Source organism: Papio anubis, chromosome 6 (genome assembly GCF_008728515.1).
Source record: "Papio anubis isolate 15944 chromosome 6, Panubis1.0, whole genome shotgun sequence".
NCBI classification, from domain to species: domain Eukaryota; kingdom Metazoa; phylum Chordata; class Mammalia; order Primates; family Cercopithecidae; genus Papio; species Papio anubis.
In genome coordinates, this window is record NC_044981.1 from 106,159,195 (window position 1) to 106,177,533 (window position 18,339).

General features: G+C 38.6%; 1 long non-coding RNA gene across 2 annotated transcripts in view; it reads left to right on the top strand.

The window, feature by feature from the left end:
• The first annotated feature begins 403 nt into the window (after positions 1-403).
• The window catches only part of LOC110743142, a 104,458-nt gene continuing 86,522 nt past the window's right edge, over positions 404-18,339 (top strand). Inside the window, exons 1-2 of one of the 2 annotated variants that reach the window (XR_002521697.2) lie at positions 404-445; positions 1,544-1,870. This is a non-coding gene — a long non-coding RNA (uncharacterized LOC110743142). Of the gene's footprint in view, positions 446-1,103; positions 1,871-18,339 lie in introns of those variants that run through there. The other variant, XR_002521696.2, reaches the window with a different exon arrangement.

Sequence of the window (18,339 nt, forward strand, 5' to 3'; positions counted from 1 at the left end):
GTCTGGGATGGCAGGACTCTAAAGAGCTCTGAGTCAGGATATGCCTGTGCTGGTAGCTGGTCATTCCAGCTATGGATGGGTTTTATAACTATTTATGTTATTAGCAAAATATTTTCTCTCCAGCAAAGGCCCAAATTACATTGCAACCTTATTTATTTCATTTTATTTTTAAAATTTTATCTTTTGGAGACAGAGTCTCACTCTGTTGCCCAGGCTAGAGTGCAGTAGCATGATCTTGGCTCACTGCAACCTCTGGCCTCCCAGGTTCAAGTGATTCTCCTGCCTCAGGCTCCTGAGTAGGTGGGATAACAGGCGCCTGCCACCACATCCGGCTAATTTTTGTATTTTTTTTTTTTTTAGTAGAGATGGGGTTTTACCAGGCTGGTCTTGAACTCCTGACCTTGTGATCCGCCTACCTCGACCTCCCAAAGTGCTGGGATTACAGGTATGGACCACCGCACCCCGCCTGTAGCCTTCTTTTGTAACTAACATATATGCTCTTTTTACAGATTTCCTTGACTAGGGACTAAGATGGTTAATTTGTGGCTCTCATGAGATACAGGCAGTGTATCATAATTATTATTTTTTTTCCATGGGACTGCTCCCCTAAGTTTGCTCATCTCTAGTGCAGATATTTGCCTGTTTCACTGTGGCGTGGACAAATGAGTATGAAGGCATTTGTGCAGAGGTTTTCAAACTATGTTCTTAGATCCCGTAGGATCCCATAGAGGTGTCTCATGCTTTGGAGAAGAGAGTAAGATAGTTCTTGAACTTTCACCTGCCTGCTTTACTGACACACAGGTGGAGACTGGTGAGATGGGAGGAGGAGGCGAAATTTAAGGACATTCAATCAGACTATCATTTTCCTATACAACCATTAGGTGCCTACACATCTGTTAGTATATATATATTTTTTTGAAACAGAGTTTTGCCCTGTCTCCCAGGCTGGAGTGAAATGGCACGATCTCAGCTCACTGCAACCTCCACCTCCTGGGTTCAAGCAGTTCTCCTGTCTCAGTCTCCTGAGTAGCTGGGATTATGCGCCACCAGGCCTGCATAATTTTTTGTACCTTTAGTAGAGACAGGGTTTCACCATGTTGGCCAGGCTGATCTCGAACTCCTGACCTCGTGATCCATCCTCCTCAGCCTTCCAAAGTGGTGGCATTACAGGCATGAGCCACTGCATCTGGCCAGTTTATTCTTTTAACCTCAAAATGCATAGGCAGAAGTGAAGGAAATAAGAGTAATGACATCAACAGGTGAGATAAGTGAGGGTGAGTGGATTTTAGATCACCTCACCAGTTAATGGTGTCTCTTGGGTCTGAGTCTTAAGACTTTTCCACCAAGTTGAATGAGGACAGAGCTACTTCATGATTGTCTATGTAGACATCACCACCACAATAACACCTTGTGAGAGAGCTAGTCAAGGCAACTTGCTTTTGGCCCTGTTCAATTCTAGGCTGTGTTATCCTTTACTATAAAGCACATTGACCCACCATGAATGGTGACCTTAAGATTTATCTCCCTTCATTCCACCCTTCAGTATTGATGGAGCTCCTGAGTTAATGCAGTCCAATGGCGAAAACAGACAAACAATTAAGATGAAATGTCAAAAGTGCCGCAAGGAAGATGTGAGGCGTATGCAAGAAAGCAAGTGGGGGGAACACGTAACAACTCCGGTCTGGGAATCTGAGAAGGTTTTGTGGAGAAGACAGCATTTCAGCGGGCTTGGTGGAGATGGGCAGGAGTTTGTTGGGCACAGAAAAGAGCAAATGGCATCCAGGCAGGCTCTTTACACACAAAATCGTGTTCATGAGAAGGCACGTGGCACGTTTGGAATCAGCAGGAATCCCTCACAGGTAGAGCCAAGGTAAGTTGAGAGAAGAGGGAGACAAGACTTAAGAAAGTCACTTGAGAGAAGTGGCACATCTTCAGTGTCATATATTTAAGATTGTAACGTCTGGGAGAAGACTCTAAGTGAAAATGTCACTCTGGGTATGAAAGTAGGTCCATTTATTTATTCCTTTATTTAGACAAGAGTCTCGCTTTGTTGCCCAGGCTGGAGGGCAGTACTAAGATCTCAGCTCACTGCAACCTCCACCTCTCTGCCTCCTGGGTTCAAGCCACTCTCATGCCTCAGCCTTCCAAGTAGCTGGGATTGCAGGAACGCACCACCATGCCTGTCTAATTTTTGTAATTTTTTTTTTTTTTTTGTAGTGATGGGGTTTTGGCATGTTGGTCAGGCTAGTCTCGAACTCCTGACCTCAGGTGATCCACCTGTCTTGGCCTCCCAAAGTGCTGGGATTACTGGTGTGAGCCACCATGCTCGGACTTGAGTCCTTTAGTATCTTTTCCTGTCTCTTGGGTTTTTGAGTGAACCCGCAGCACCTCTTCATCTCCGGGCGCCTTCCTTTGCTCCCACAACCTCCCATCCCTCTCTTTTACACGCTGCAGGTACGTGTATATGTTGCCTCCTCTTCCTTCTCCCTGCTTTTCTGATGAAAGTTCTGGTCCTTCTGTTGAGAGCTGGCTCCTTGGATATAGCATAGATACCCACTTATTTGTGTTTCAGTTCTCTTGCCTGCCAAAATCTCAGATGGAGCTTTAGGACACACGGAAGACCTTCCTCAAGGGGGACTTGTAGTGCTCTAAGAAAAATATTCGAGTGTGACCCTTTCCAGGGGGCAGCACGAGGGTGGCCAAACCCACTACTCTCCCTGGGGCTGGGTAAGGAGATCCGGCTGCAAGTTTCTCAAAAAATAAAAAAAAAAAAGGCTGTTAGTTTCTGAAACTAGAAAATATACTTGACTCCTGGACCCAGAAAATACTCTTCCAAGTTGCAAAAAAACAATCGTTCTTTTTAAATGGGGTAACATTTCTGGAATACATCGTTCCCAAAATAAGATCCTCCAATTTGGAAAAATCTAGCTGAAATAAATGAAAATAACAGATGGAAGAGAAATAACAGAAGTTATCCAAAGAACAGCAAGAGATATGAAGTGGGGAATCATCTGTCTAGAAAATGGTACTCAGTTGTACTTTTGAAATTAAAGGTACATTGGCTTCTGAAGAGATTGCAATTTTTCTCTTGACAGTTCCCCTTTACACATTATGTCCTTTCTGGGCCAAGGTTAGCACATAAGAGGTATAGTTTTCTTTTCTATTCCTGCTTCTCCCATTTGTGCAGTTTCCATCTGTTCAAAGGTGTTAAGATCAACTGTTCTGGTCTCCTGGATAAAGGTTTGGGCTCTTGGCAGAGTGCTGGATAAATTCAGAGTCATGCTATTAGCATAGGGATGTTTAATAACGGATTGTTTATGTTCTCTTAGGCTTGTCTGAGAGCAACTGTGGGCAACCTGGGCCCGTTGGCAGTCTGCTGAGTGCACCTGACAGCAGGGCTGAGCCTGGTGCTGCTCACCTGCTGCCATGGGAGCCCCCCTGCAGCCAGCCACCGCCCCGCCTTCCTGCAGAGCGCCTCCCACAGTCCTCATTTGGAAGAACACAGTTTTAGTACTTCATTGACCATAGAAACCATTTGGGTTACATAATTCATTGTTCCATTTCTGTGCAGCTTTTTTGTTAAGCATCAGAGCTTGGTACTTTGCTGACTTTCTGTGCTTCCTTCATCCTTCCTGACATCCCTTCTTACTGGTTCCATGGCTCTTCTTCAGGGGTCCACCCTCTGCAAGACAGTAGCTTAGGGTTTTTGTTCCTGGCTGTATCAGCACCTGTGTAGCTGCTTATCCCTTCCTCGGGTTGTCGAGAGGTGTTTTTTCAAAGAGATGGACGTTTCGGCCAGACCATTTAATTTTTCGCATTGGGTTTCTTTCTGTCTCCAATCCCCACCCTATTTGACTAGTCTAGTCTAGTGAACTGAACTCTCACCTTGCAGAACTGAACGTGAGCCGCTGGCATTTTCCTCTCGTCTACTGTGACCCGGTTCACCCTCCTCTTCCCCAGCTCTCCACATCCCTCCAGAGCTAAAGGCACAAGTCAGGCAGAAGGTATTCCTGCCCTACCTCTTATCAAATGTCGCTGCAGAACTTAGGCAGACGGCATTCCTGGCCCTGACATCAAATGTCTCTACAGAAGGAAAAGAGGAGAGAGAGAAGGCAGAGAAAAGAGGAAAAAAGAGGACAGAATGGATCACCTCACCAACCCAGAATTTCCTTTGAGAACTTACCCTTTGATGATTCCTAGATTTAGCATGTCCTACAAAAAGTCCTGTCACACTTGTCAGTCCTGGAGGAGATGAATTTGCATGTAAGCTCCGCTGTGTCCTGGATAAAGGTCCTGGGAAGACGGGCTGAGAATAGCCAGGATGAGGCTGACCTTGACATTTCCTCATTTTCCATTTCATTGCAGTTTTAAAAAATGAGCGTTAAGTAACCTCAGTGATATTTGTAAACAGGCCACTGTAGTATCTCCCTAAGAGTGTCAGTCAGTGTAATCAATGGCAGAGTGAGAGTCAGGGAGGGCCCGAAAACCCAGACTGCAGACCTTCTCATTTTTTCCCAAGCCCCCTTTTCACATTTTTATAAAGTCTTAGAGCACAAGGTACTTAGGCGAACATTCTAGCTTCCCAGTGTCAAAGGAGGAGCCTGCGGTCTGCATTTACCAGTTAATGGCTGAGGCAGTAAGAGATGCTGGTTTCTCAGCTCTCGGCAAGACTCCTTCTCTTCCTGCTGTGCTCCTCGCTGTCATATGGAAGCAGGTGGTGGCTGTGGGATGAGAAGGGCAAGAAGGAGGCGCTGATAATAAAACCAACTGGGGAGTGAAGTGGAGTGGAGCGAAGAAGAACGAGAGGCACAGTTAACTTCCCACTGGAAACTCCCAAGCAAGGAGGCTGTAGGTTGTAGCATGAGTTTGGCTGCAAGTGGGAACGCGAGGCCAAAGTGGTACATCTGCTTTCCATGAGAGCTTCCCAGCTCATTGCTTTGCTTTTTTCCCCTTCCCGCTGCTAAGAAAGAGAGTGTTCTTTCTTCATAGTCTGCATCTTTGGAATATAACACCATTCCTTGTCTTCTACGGGAACATAAACCTGACAAAGGCAGGGGAATAAGTCTTTTTATGAAATGAGATAAAAGAGATTTTTGAAGAAAAGAAAATCTGTATCACCCTGTATGAGGAAAACCTTTTGCTTGAATCCATCATTTCTTGTTTTCCACATAATTTTTTTTTTGGGGGGGGCGTCTTAACTAGCTAGAACATCTGACACCATTGGACAATCATTTCCTTCAAATTGTTAGTAAATCTACCAAGTAGAAGTCATACTCTTCTTAGATTGTACTGTAGAATCTAGGTCATGACTCCTAGACTTTTTCAAGACAGGTACGTGCACTGTGCTCCTTGCTCCCAGTCTCAGCCTCTCGATCCTTGTATTAGTCTGTTCTCATGCTGCTAATAAACACATGCCCAAGACTGGGTAATTTATAAAGGAAAGTAGTTTAATTGACTCATAGTTCTGCAGAGCTGGGGAAGCCTCAGGTAACTTACAATCATGGTGGAAGGGGAAGCAAACACGTCCTTCTTCACATGGTAGCAGGAAGGAGAAGTGCTGAGCAAAAGGGGAAAAGCCTCTTATAAAACCATCAGATCTTGTGAAAACTGACTCACCATCACAAGAAGAGTATGAGGGTAAGTGCTCCCATGATTAAATTACCTCCTGCTGGGCCCCTCCCACAAGGGAACTACAATTCAAGATGAGATTTGGGTGGGGACACAGCCAAACCATATTAATCCTTCACCCTTGTATCCCTGCTTCTGCCATCACAACTGTTCCTGCAGCAGTCATCACTAGTCTCTCAGTTGCAAGCTGTCTCAGTGCTTACCCTCCTAGTCTCCCTATAGCACTGTCACACCACCTTGAAACTGTCTGTTCCCTTGTCTTCTGAGACCTTGTTCAGAATTGATACTATTTCTACCTCTTTTTCAAAGCATCTCTGTCTTCTCTACCTCCTGTCCTGGAAAGTCAGATATCTCCCATGATTTTCTCTTTTTTTCCCCTTCACCCCCTCCCTGGAAATTCTGTAAATCCTTGATCTCATCACTTGCCTCTCCATTTCCAGAGCTGGCTCCTCTCTTGTGCTGTTGAGCCCTTCCATTCTACCTGCCTGATGAGCATCTTTAACCGATTGTCTTACAAGCAACTCAAATTCAATATTTTTGGCTATACTTGCCTACTTTTCTCCCCAACCTGTCACCCCTCTGTGTTTCCTATTTCCAAGGCACTCAGGACCATCATTGATTTTACCTTTAATCAATCTTCTTTCCATTCCATTTCTACTTTAATTGCCTAGCTAAAATCGCTAACTCTTGTCCAGATCATTGTATCAATCCAGCTGACATTCTTTCGTCCGTGTTCTTCCCTAGTCAAGCATCATCGTTATTCACATTACAGATGGATCTTCCAAAATCATAGCTCCTATGGTGCCACTCTTCCTATTTAACTACTTTCTTTTGTGGCTTTTTGATAATTACCAAGTTAATTGTTTTTTGCCTTGGCTTTTAACACTCTCAATGATCTGTCCTAGTCCACATTTTCAGCTTTATCTCCTACCACTCAGTAGAAAATGGAATTTTGTGATATTTCCTTTCTATGCTTTATATTTTTCTGCTAACTTCATTCTTTTCATTCTCTTACCTTTGCATTTACCCAAAACATTGTATTCTCCAATCTCTACTCTTCTTTAGGGGTTCTAACTCTTTCATGATCAACTCATCCACCCTTTTATTGTGGAACATCCATTGTAGTTTATACTGATCACCTTTTGGCATTATAACACTTTAATTTCCTTTAAAACCATGGTGTACAAGTTGTTTCTCCTACCAAACTCCTAAGAAATAGGAAAACTTGTCTTATGCATTTAAAACTTTTCTTCCAGCATGTAACAAGAAGCCTGCCTTGCATGGTGGGTGCTCTGTTTGTCAGAGAGATAGAATTCATCTTGACGTATCTTATCATACTTGGTTAACAATCAGAAGTACCTTTATTTCCCTCTCTTTCACTCCTCCTCCTTCCCCTGCCCCATTTATATATAAAACACAGACTGCTACCATATGGTGTCTTTCTAATCACATTCTTGTAGGAGAAGAAGAGATATATTATTACAGACTACCGATCCTTTAGCTGTATAAAATGACAATTCTAACTTAAGAGCAGATAGTTGATTTAAAGTTTTATAGTTTCCATGTTATTCTGTTCAGCTTTTAAATCTCCTTTACTGGTAAACTGAATGATGGATGCATGCGATAATGATCACATTAACTTTACAAAGTTTTTAATATGTGACACCCTTTAACAAACTGAAAAATAAAAATCCACAGTGGGCAGGTAAGTATTGTTGTGGAAGAAACATTACTTTATCCTTACTTCAGTAGAATCAATGGCATTGTGGTAGGGAAAAATTGTCATTTAGTTAATGAATAAACAATAAAAATGAGAGAAGCCAAGAGACAAATTATTCTAAATAATGAGTATATGACAGATTTGTGGGTGGCCAAGGTGGAGCAAGCCAACTATTTCTTATCTAACCCATTGGTTAAAACTCAAACCTCTGGAAAGAATACGTAAGGCCACTATTTGAAGACTTAAAAATTAAACAATAAGAGATAAATACAGACAGGAAGTCAAAACTTGAAGGACAACCATGCCTTAGTCAGTTTGGGTTGCTATAATGGAATAGCATAGAAGGGGTGGCTAAACCACAAACTTATTTCTCACAGTTCTGGAGACTGGGAAGTCCAAGATCAAGGCACCAGCAGATCAATGTCTGGGGAGGGCACACTTCCTGCTTTGCAGATGGCTACTTTCTTGTTATATCCTCATATGGGGGGAGATAGAAAAAAAGAGGGCGGGGGCAGAGAGAGAGAGAGAGAGGTGGGAAAAGGAATTTGTCATGTCTTCTCTTATAAGGACTCTAATCCTGTTCTAGAAGGCTCCACCTCCATGACCTAATTACCTTTCAAAGACTCCACCTCTGAATACCATTGCATTGGGGGGTTAAGATTTCAACATATGAATTTTTGAGGAGCACAAACACTCAGTTCATAACAAGCCAGTACTGGTAAGTTTTCTGTTCATTCTCCTCCTCTATGTCTCAGCTTTGATTCATGGAAAACCAACAACAGTCTGAGAGGTGAAACTGTGCCACAGGTGTGGAGAGCAAAACCCAAAAGAAAGCCATCTTTCCAATCAGATGACCAGTAAAAATAAGTCACTGAAAGAGAATGTGAAATGAAATCCCTGTTTTGTTTTGTTTTCTGTTTGTTTCTCTTTTTCCTTTCTTGGCATTGCCTGAGGCCAGCCCCAGTCATGGTGATGTATTGACTAGATATGGTGGTGGTGGGGTATACAAATCCCAAGAGCTAATCCATATCCATGGTCAGAGGAATGGGAAAAAGGGACCCCAGTAGCCTGAATAGCGTGCAGGAGTCTTTTATTTATTCTGTTATATTTTTACCCCTTTATCCCAAGTGTAGCCCCCATTGCACAGAACAGTGCAAGAGCACTGGGCCTAAAATCCAAAAAGAAGCTAATCTTTGTGGCCAGAAGAACTGGTAAAATAGTCTCTAACAGCCAAAGAGTGGCAGAATCCTTGAGAAGAGATAGTTAGGGAAGGGTATACTCTAATTATGGTACACAGACCAACACAAGTCCCGAGATCCCACCTGAGGTAAATGTGTAGAGCATACTCAAAGAAAAATAGCACTTTACAAAAATAGCTTTGTTTTATAAATTGACTGCCAAACAAGCCAATCAAAAATGAACATTCTTTGGAGGATTTTAACAGGATACAGAGTCTCACTACATTATATTCAATATGGCTCACATTTTATTTCATACATCTATAATATAATTCAAAAATCACTCAACATACAAAGAACCAAAAAATTTGAGCAATTCTGAAGAAAAAGGACAATCAGTGACCCCGAAGCCAAGAAGACCCAGGTGTTGGAATAATCAAACAAAGATTTTAAAACAGCTTTTATGACCATGTGCCATGAACTAAAGGCAAGCACTCTTGAAATGAATGGAAAGATAGAAACTCTCAGCAGAAAAAGAGGAACAATTAAAAAGTAACTAAATGGAACTTTAGAATAAAAGTATGTAATATCGTAAGTAAAAAAGTATTATCTGGCCTTAATGGAATGATGGAGATATTAAAAAAAAAATAAACAAACATAATGATAGAGTCAAGTGATCTAATCTGAAGTACAGAGAGAAAAACATAGTAAAGAAACCAAACACAGGCTCAGGTATATGTGGGAAAATATCAAAACCTCTAACATTTAAATTATTGAAGCACCTAAAGGAAAGTGAAAGGAGTGTGGAAAAAAAGTGCCAGAAACAATATTTGAAAAAATTGTAATAGAAAATTTCCAAATTAGTTAAGGATACAAATTTACAGATTCAAGAAGCTCAATACACACCAATGAAGTAGAGGCCCAAACACATAATCAAACTGTGGAATACCAAAGATTAAAAAATTAATCTAGAAAGTAGCCAGAGGAATAAAAGACACGTTACTTACAGGAGAAAACTGCATATCTGTCATCAGAAAACACGGAAGTCAGGCTGGTCGCGGTGGCTCACGCCTGTAATCCCAGTACTTTGGGAAGCTGAAGTGGGCAGATCAATTGAGGTCAGGAGTTCAAGACCAGCCTGGCCAACATGGTGAAACCCTGTCTCTACTAAAAATAAAAAAATTAGCCGGGTATGGTGGTCCACACTTGTAGTCCCAGCTACTTGGGAGGCTGAGGCAGGAGAATCACTTGAACCCGGGAGGTGGCGGTTGCACAGGATCATGCCACTGCACTCCAACCAGCAAGAGCTTATCTCAAGGAAAAAGAAAAAAAAAAAAAAAAGAAGAAAACATGGAACTGAGAAGACAGTGGAACACCACCTTTGAAGGAGAAACAAAATGAACTTTCAACCCAGAATTTTATATTCAGGAAAACTCTTTTATAAATGAAGGCGAAATAAAGACATTATCAGCAACTAAAGGAATTTCTTCGTGGTGAAAAGTAAATAACATTAGAGGGAAAAAGGAACATCAGGAGTGAAAAAAAGACAGCAACAGAATTGGTAAGTATCTGGGTAAATAAAATAGAGTATTATTTTGACTTAAAATATATATGAATATTTAGAACAAAACCTACAATATTTATGTTGTAGTTTTAAATGTTTGTAACTGTAATAAATATGACAAGTATAGCACAAAGGGAAGAAGGAAAAGGGACCTATATGGCTGTGCATCGTAAACTATTAACTCTAAGTTAACTGTGAAAGAGAAACGACTAAAGAAATAGCACAAAAAAGTAGATCCCCAAATCCACTAGATCAGAGAAAAAACTAAAAATATTCGAATAACCCAAAAGAAGATAGAAGAAAAGGTGAGTCAGCCAACAAAACCAAAGTATACTAAAGAAAAACAAAAAATGAAATATTGATTTAAGTTCAAACATACCAATAATTTCAGTAAATGTAATATTGTTTAAACCAAATTAAAAAACATCAATTGTTCAATTAGAGAAAAATTGCAGATTCAGGTATGTAAAATTTTCAGCATACCCACAATAGGCCAGGCACCGTGGTTCATGCCTGTAATCCTAGCACTTTGGGAGGCTGAAGCAATTGGATTGCTTGAGCTCAGGAGTTTAAGACCAGCCTGGGCAACATGGTGAAACCCCATCTCTACAAAAAATACAAAAAGTAGCCAGGTGTGGTAGCACACACCTGTCCTAGCTACTTGTGGGGGCTGAGGCAGGAGGATCACTTTAACCCAGCAGATGGAGATTGCAGTGAGCCAAGATCATGCCGCTGCACACCAGCCTGGGCAACAGAGTGAGACCCTGCCTCAAACAAACAAACAAAAACCCCCCACAAAAACCCAAATCAACATACCTATAAAAATACAATTTTATAGACAAGAAAAAAGATGGAAAATGATATGCCTTGAAAAAACTAATCAAAAGAAAGGAAGAGGTGCTACATTAATATCAGATTAAGAAAAATTCAAATAAAAAAATTCCTAGAATAAAGAAGGGCATTGCATACTAACAGAGCCAATTTATGACAAAGTTTCCAAGAATATGTAATGAAGAAAAGATAGTTTATTTATTTATTTATTTATTTATTTATTTATTTATTTATTTTGAGACGGAGTCTCGCTCTGCTGCCCAGGCTGGAGTGCAGTGGCCGGATCTCAGCTCACTGCAAGCTCCGCCTCCTGGGTTCAGGCCATTCTCCTGACTCAGCCTCCCGAGTAGCTGGGACTACAGGTGCCCGCCGCCTCGCCCGGCTAAAGATAGTTTCTTTAACAACTGGCATTGAAGAAAGTGAATATCAGCATGTGAAAGTAAAGAAAAGAACAACAACAAAAACAGGCAAAAGAAATTGTATACCTACCTTATACCATAAAATTAGCTGGGTGTGGTGGCGTACACCTGTCCTAGCTCTTGTGGGGGTTGAGGCAGGAGGATTTTATATACTTGAATCTGGAATTTTTCTCTGAACAAAATCAGCTCAAAATGAATCAAGGTCTTAAATGTGAGACCTGAAACTATAAAACTCCTACCAAAAAACAGGGGAAAAGCTTCTTGGCCTTGGTCTTGGCAATGATTTCTTGACACTAAAAGCATAGGCAACAATAGGAAAAATAGACAAGTGGGATTACAACAAACTGAAAAGTTTGTGCACGGTAAAGGAAACAACCATCAGATTGGAAAGACAACCTACAGAAAGGGAGAAAATATGTACAAACCATATATATGAGAAGAAGTTAATTTCCAAAATCTAGAAGACACTGATACAAGTTATTAATAATAGCATAATACCCAAATAACCCATTTTAAAAACGGACAAAGGCCTTGAACAGACATTTCTCCAAAGAAGACATATTAATGACCAACAGATACACGAAAAGGTGCTCAACCTCATTATCAGGGAAATGCAAATTAGAACTACAATGAGATATCACCTCACATTTGTTGGGGTGCTATTATTTGAAAAAAGATGTGTTGGCAAGGATATAGAGAAATTGGAACTCTGGTACACTGTTGGCAGAAATGTTAAATGGTAAAGCAGCTATGGAAAACAGTATGGATCTTCTTGAAAAATATTAAAAATAGAACTACCGTATGATCCAGCAATCCCACTTATTGGTATATATACAAAAGCATTCACTATTATGAATTTCCCTCTAAGCACTACTTCAGCTGCATCCCACAAATTTTTGATTTGAGAATGAAAATGTATACACATTATACACATTATACATTTTCATTCGGTTCAAGACATTTCCTAATTTTCCTTAAGACTCTCTCTTGGACGTATGAGTCACTTACAAGTGTTCTGTATGCTTATATTAGAAAAAATATCTGAAATAAATAATCTAACTTCTACTTTAGACACCAAAACAAGCAAGTTAAACCATCATAAAGCATAATAAAAAATAATAGATTTTTAAAAAATAAATCAATGAAATTGAAAACATAAATAATAGAGAAACTGAAAGAAACGTTGTAAAAAAAGTGATAAACTCCTAGCCATACTGACCAAGGAAAAAAAAAGAGAATATCCAAATTATCACAGTCAGAAACAAAAGTGAAAACATTCAAAGAATAATAAGTTAACAATTGTGATGGTTAATTTTAGTGTGTCAGTTTGACTGGGCTAAGGGATGCCCAGATGACTGGCAAAATATTCTTTCTGGGCGTATCTGTTAGGGTGTTTCCAAAAGGCTTTAGCATTAGAAACAACTTAGTAAAGAAGATTGTCCTCACCAATGTGGATGGACAGCATCTAATCTATTGAGAGCCTGAAGAGAACAAAAATGTGAAGAAAGGGCAAGTTTGCTCTCTGCTGATCTGGGACATCCATCTTCTCCTGCCCCCAGACGCTGGCATTCCTGTTTCTCAGGCCTTTGGACTTAAACCAGGTCGTTCACCATTGACTCTGCCCCTGACTGGTTTCACTAGTGAATCCTGTAAACACTTACGGAAGAAATAATACCAATTATATGCAGTATCTTCCATGAAAAAGATGAGAGCAATTCTCAACTGACTTACGAGATCAACATTACACTAATACTAAAACCAGAGAAAGACTTCACAAGTGAAGAGAATTACAGAACAATATCTCTCATGAATAAAAATGCAAAATTTCTTAAGAAAATATGAGCAAATTGAATTCTACAATATGTAGAACACATTCTACATCCCAAATAATGAGAGTTTACTGCTAGTAAAATGCTTGTTTAATGTTCTAAAATCGATCAATGTAATTTGCCATATTAACAGATGAAAGAAGAAAAACTTTATGATCATCTCAATAGATGCAAAAAAGTATATGACAAAAGTCAACATTAATTTATGACAAAAGCTTTCAGAGAAGTAGGAATGGAGGGAACTTCATTAACCTAATAAAGAGCATCCACAAAAAACTATAGCTAGTATAATTCTAATTGGTGAAAGACTGAATGCTTTTCTGCTAACATCAGGAACAAGGCAAGGATTTCTGCTCTTACGAATTCTATTCATCATCCTACTAGCAGTCTTAGCCAACACAATAACGCAGGATAAATAAATAAATAAAAGGCACAAATGTTGGTAAGAAAATAAAACTATTTTTGTAGACAACATGTTTGTCTACATGGGAAATCTCAAAGAACCTATAAAAATTCCTGGAACTAGTAAATGATTTTAGCAAGTATACAGGATACAAACATAAAGATCAGTAGTATTTCTGTATACTAGCAATGAACAATGGAAAAATCAAAATTTATAAAACATGCCATTTTCCATAGCTCCAAGAAATTATGAAATAGGTATTAATCTAGTTGATGGGTGCAGCAGACCAACATGGCACAAGTATACATATGTAACAAACCTGCACGTTATGCACATGTACCCTACAACTTAAAGTATAATAATAATAAATAAATTAAAAATAAAAAAAATTAAAAAAATTAAAAAAAAAAGAACTGTGAACTAATAAATGAGTGATGGTTTAAGCTGCTAAAAAAAAAAAAAAAAAAAAAAAAAAAAGAAATAGGTATTAATCTAACAAAATATATGCAGGATCTATATTCAGAAAACTGTAAAATACTGATGAAAGTAATCAAATAAGACTTGAATAAATGGAGGTGTATATTGTGTTCATAGATTGAAAAATTCAATATTGTTAAAATGTCACTTCACTCAAAATTGATATATAGATTCAACGTAATCTCAATAAAAATGTCAGCAGTACAATTTTAGAGTGTATGTGGGTTAAAAAAATTACCTATCAGGTACAATGTTCACTATTTGGCTAATAGGTACACTAGAAGCCCAATCTCCACCAGTATGTAATGCACCCATGCAGCAAACAAGCATATGTGCCTTCCGAATCTAAAATAAAAAATATAGTAAAGTTTACATGGAAATCCCACACAAATAATGTTGCCTACCTTATACCATAAAATGTATAACACACAAAATAATGTTGGAAAAGAAGAATAAATATTGTAGGAGTTACACTATCTAGTTTGAAGACTTATTAAAAAGTAACACAGATTACTGGAATAGCGAGTCTATGTGTAAATTTACACAAATGTGTTCAATTGATTTTTGACAAAGGACAAAGGGAATTCAATGAAGAAACCATAATATTTTCAATAAATGATGCTAGACTAATTAGATAACCACATGCATAAAAGTAAACTAGAATTTATATCTCATACGTTATACAAAGTAAGTCAAAATGTATCACAGAACTAAATGTAATTATAAAATGTAAACGAAATTTTAAAACTCTAGAGTAAAACATAGAAGAATATCTTTGTGATCTTAGATCCAACAAATAGTACTTTTATGTGATGCCAAAAATCTGGTTTGTAAAAGAAAAAATGATAAATTGGACTTTATCAAAATTAAAAATTTTGCTTTTAAAAAGACACTAATAAAAGACTAGACAAAGATTAGGAGAACATATTTGTAAAATATATATCTGATAAAGCACATGTAGGAATATATAATAATTTCTAAAAGCTCAGCAATAAGAAAGCCAACAATTTAATTAAAAATGGGCAAAGTATTTGCACAGACATTTAACCAAAGAAAATATATGGAAGGCATTAAAGGACCTGAAAAAATGTTCTACATCATTAGTGATACGGTTTGGCTCTGTGTCCCCACCCAAGTCTCACCTTGAATTGCAATAATCCTCATGTGTCAAGGGTGTGGCCAGGTGGAGATAATTGAATCGTGGGCAGTTTCCCCCACACTGTTCTTGTGATAATGAGTGAGTTCTCACAAGATCTGATGGTTTTATAAGCATCTGGCATTTGCCCTGCTGGTAACTCATTCACTCTTGCCTGATGCTATGTAAGATGTGACTTTGCTCCTCCTTCACCTTCCACCGTGATTTGAGGCCTCCGCAGCCATGTGGGACTGTGAGTCCATTAAACTTCTTCTTCTTTATAAGTTACGAAGTCTCACGTATGTCTTTTTTAGCAGTGTAAAAATGGACTAATACCATTAGTCATTAAGGTAATATAAATTAAACCACAATGAGATACCACTGCACAACTATGAGAATGGCTAAAATTTTTAAAAAACAAAGAAAGAATCTGGTAAAAACAAGTACTGGTGAGGATGAAGGGCAGCTCGAATTCTTATTCATTGCTAGAAGTGCAAAACGGTAGAGCTGCTTTGGTGAAGAGCATGGCAGTTTTTTAAATAAACTTAAACATGTATTTAACATACAGTCTAGCAATCTCGCTCCTATTTTACTCTAGAGAAATGAAAACCTATGGTCACACAAAAACCTGGACATGAATTTTTATCACAACTTTATTCATAATTTATTCCCCAAATTATAAATAACCCAAATACCCTTCATTTGGCTTTATTAGTTTCCTAGGGCTGCTCTAAAAAAAAAAAAAAAATCACAAATTTGGAGGCTTAAAACAGCAGAAATTAATTTTCTCACAAGCTAGAAATCCAAAGTAAAGTGTTGGCAGAGCCATGCTTCCTTTAAAGGTGCTAGGGAAAAATCCTTAGTTGCCTCTTCCTCCCTTCTGATGGCTTCCCACAATCCCTAGTGTTGCTTGGCTTGCAGATGCCTCACTCCAATCTCTATCTCCATCCGCACATGGCTTTCTTCCCTGTGTCTCTTCCATGTCTCTGTATCTAAATCTCTTTCTCCTTTCTCTCATAAAGATATCAGCCACTGGATTTAGGGCCCCCTCTAATCCAGCATGGTCTCATTTGAACTTGATTACATCTGCCAATATGCTGTTTAAAATAAGGAAACATTTACAGATGAAGGGGAGTAAGATTTGGATATGCCTTTTTTGGAGACATAATTTCACTCATTACACTGGCCAATGAATAAACACACTGTGGTGTGTCCGAGCAACGAAATATTACTCAGAAACAGAAAGGAACAAACTATAGATATATGCAACAACTTGAATGAATATGAAATGTATCACGCCAATGAAAAAAGCCAGATTCAAACAGCTCTATAGTGTGTGATTCCAGAATGACAGAGGGAGGGAAAAAAAGCAAAATGCAAAAAGCAAAATGATAGAAATAACCAATCAGTGGCTGCCAGGGGTCGGGGAAGAGAGGGTTGGATTACAAAGGGGCAAGCATGAGGAACCTTTGGGATGATGTTTCCTGTATCCTGTTTGGGGTGAGGGGTGCACAGTTCTGTGCATTTGGCAAAATATACACACTGCATGCCAAAAAAGAGAAAATTAAAAACAAAATTAAAAATAAAAAGTAAATGGACAGATTTCAGAGACTGTAGGAGAGAGCAACAGAAAGCCAAATGTTCAAGGAGGGCCAAGATGCAGCAAGAGAGGTGACACGGTACCTGCTATAAAGCATGAAACTTTAAGGAAAGAGTGAGTGCAATGGAGAAATACATTTGTAGAAGTCTTTTTAAGTGGTGTGCAGTGTGGCTCCTGCCTTCATATTATAAGTTCAGTTAAGATCTGTGCTGTTTTGTCAATGCTTTCAGAATTATGTTTTGTTTTGTTTTGTTTTTTTGGAAATTCAAAAATTGTTGGCTCTGGATTTCAGAGAAGAGCAAGTTACTTTTTGGTTATAAAGTGATCAGTAGCCTAAGTGAGTCCATTTATTTGTATTTATTTAATTTATTTTTTAACTTTTAGGTTAGGAGGTACATTTACAGGCTTTTTGTACAGGCTTTTTATACAGGTAAATTTGTGTCATAGAGGTTTGTTGTACAGATTATTTCCTCTCCCAGGTACTAAGCCTACTACCCAATAGCAATTTTTTCAACTCCTCTTTCTTCTCTCCCCCTCCACCCTCAAGGAGTCCCCTGTTTTTCTCTTCTTTGTGTTAATGAGTTCTCATCATGTGGCTCCCACTTATAAGTGAGAACACATGGTATTTGGTTTTCTTTTCCTGCATTAGTTTGCTAAGGATAATGGCCTCCAGCTCCATGCAGGTTCCCTCAAAAGACATGATCTTGTTCTTTTTTATGGCTTTATAGTATTCCATGGTGTCTATGTACCATGTTTTCCTTATCCATTCTACTACTGATGGACATTTATGGTGATTCCATGTCTTTGCTATTGTGACTAGTGCCGCAATGAACATTCATGTGCATGTATCTTTATGGTAAAATAATTTATATTCCTCTGGGTATATATTTAGTAACGGGATTGCTGGGTGAAATGGTAGTTCTGTTTTCAGCTCTTTGAGGAATCACTATATTGCTTTCCACAACGGTTGAACTAATTTACACTCCCACTAAGAGTGTATAAGTGTTCCTTTTTCTCCACAACCTTGCCAGCATCTGTTATTTTTGATTTTTTAATGATAGCCATTTTGACTGGTGTTCAGTGGTATCTCATTGTGGTTTTGACTTGCATTTCTCTAATGATCAGTGATACTGAACTTTTTAAATATATGTTTGTTGGCCTGCATGTATGTCTTCTTTTGAAAAGCGTCTGTTCATGTCCTTTGCCTGCTTTTTAATGCTTTTTGTAATGGCAACTATTTTCAAATGTTACCCACAAGTTAGGCTCTGGATTGTTGAATTAGGAAGAGAATTTCTAATATGCAAGAGCCCAGAACACATACCACTTAGCATACCACTTAGCACATATTTTCCAAAATCTCTTGAACACATACTTTAGAAAATTGTAAAAAAAGCAAAAACGAACAAACAAAACACAAAACTCAAAATTCAAAGTGTAAAAAAGACAATTTTATGATATATAAGAATCTGAAGTAAACAGAGAAAATAATTATAAATTTAAGTAATAAATTTAATGCTCAAGTATGTTTTAAAAGCTGAATGTGATTTTGAAACTT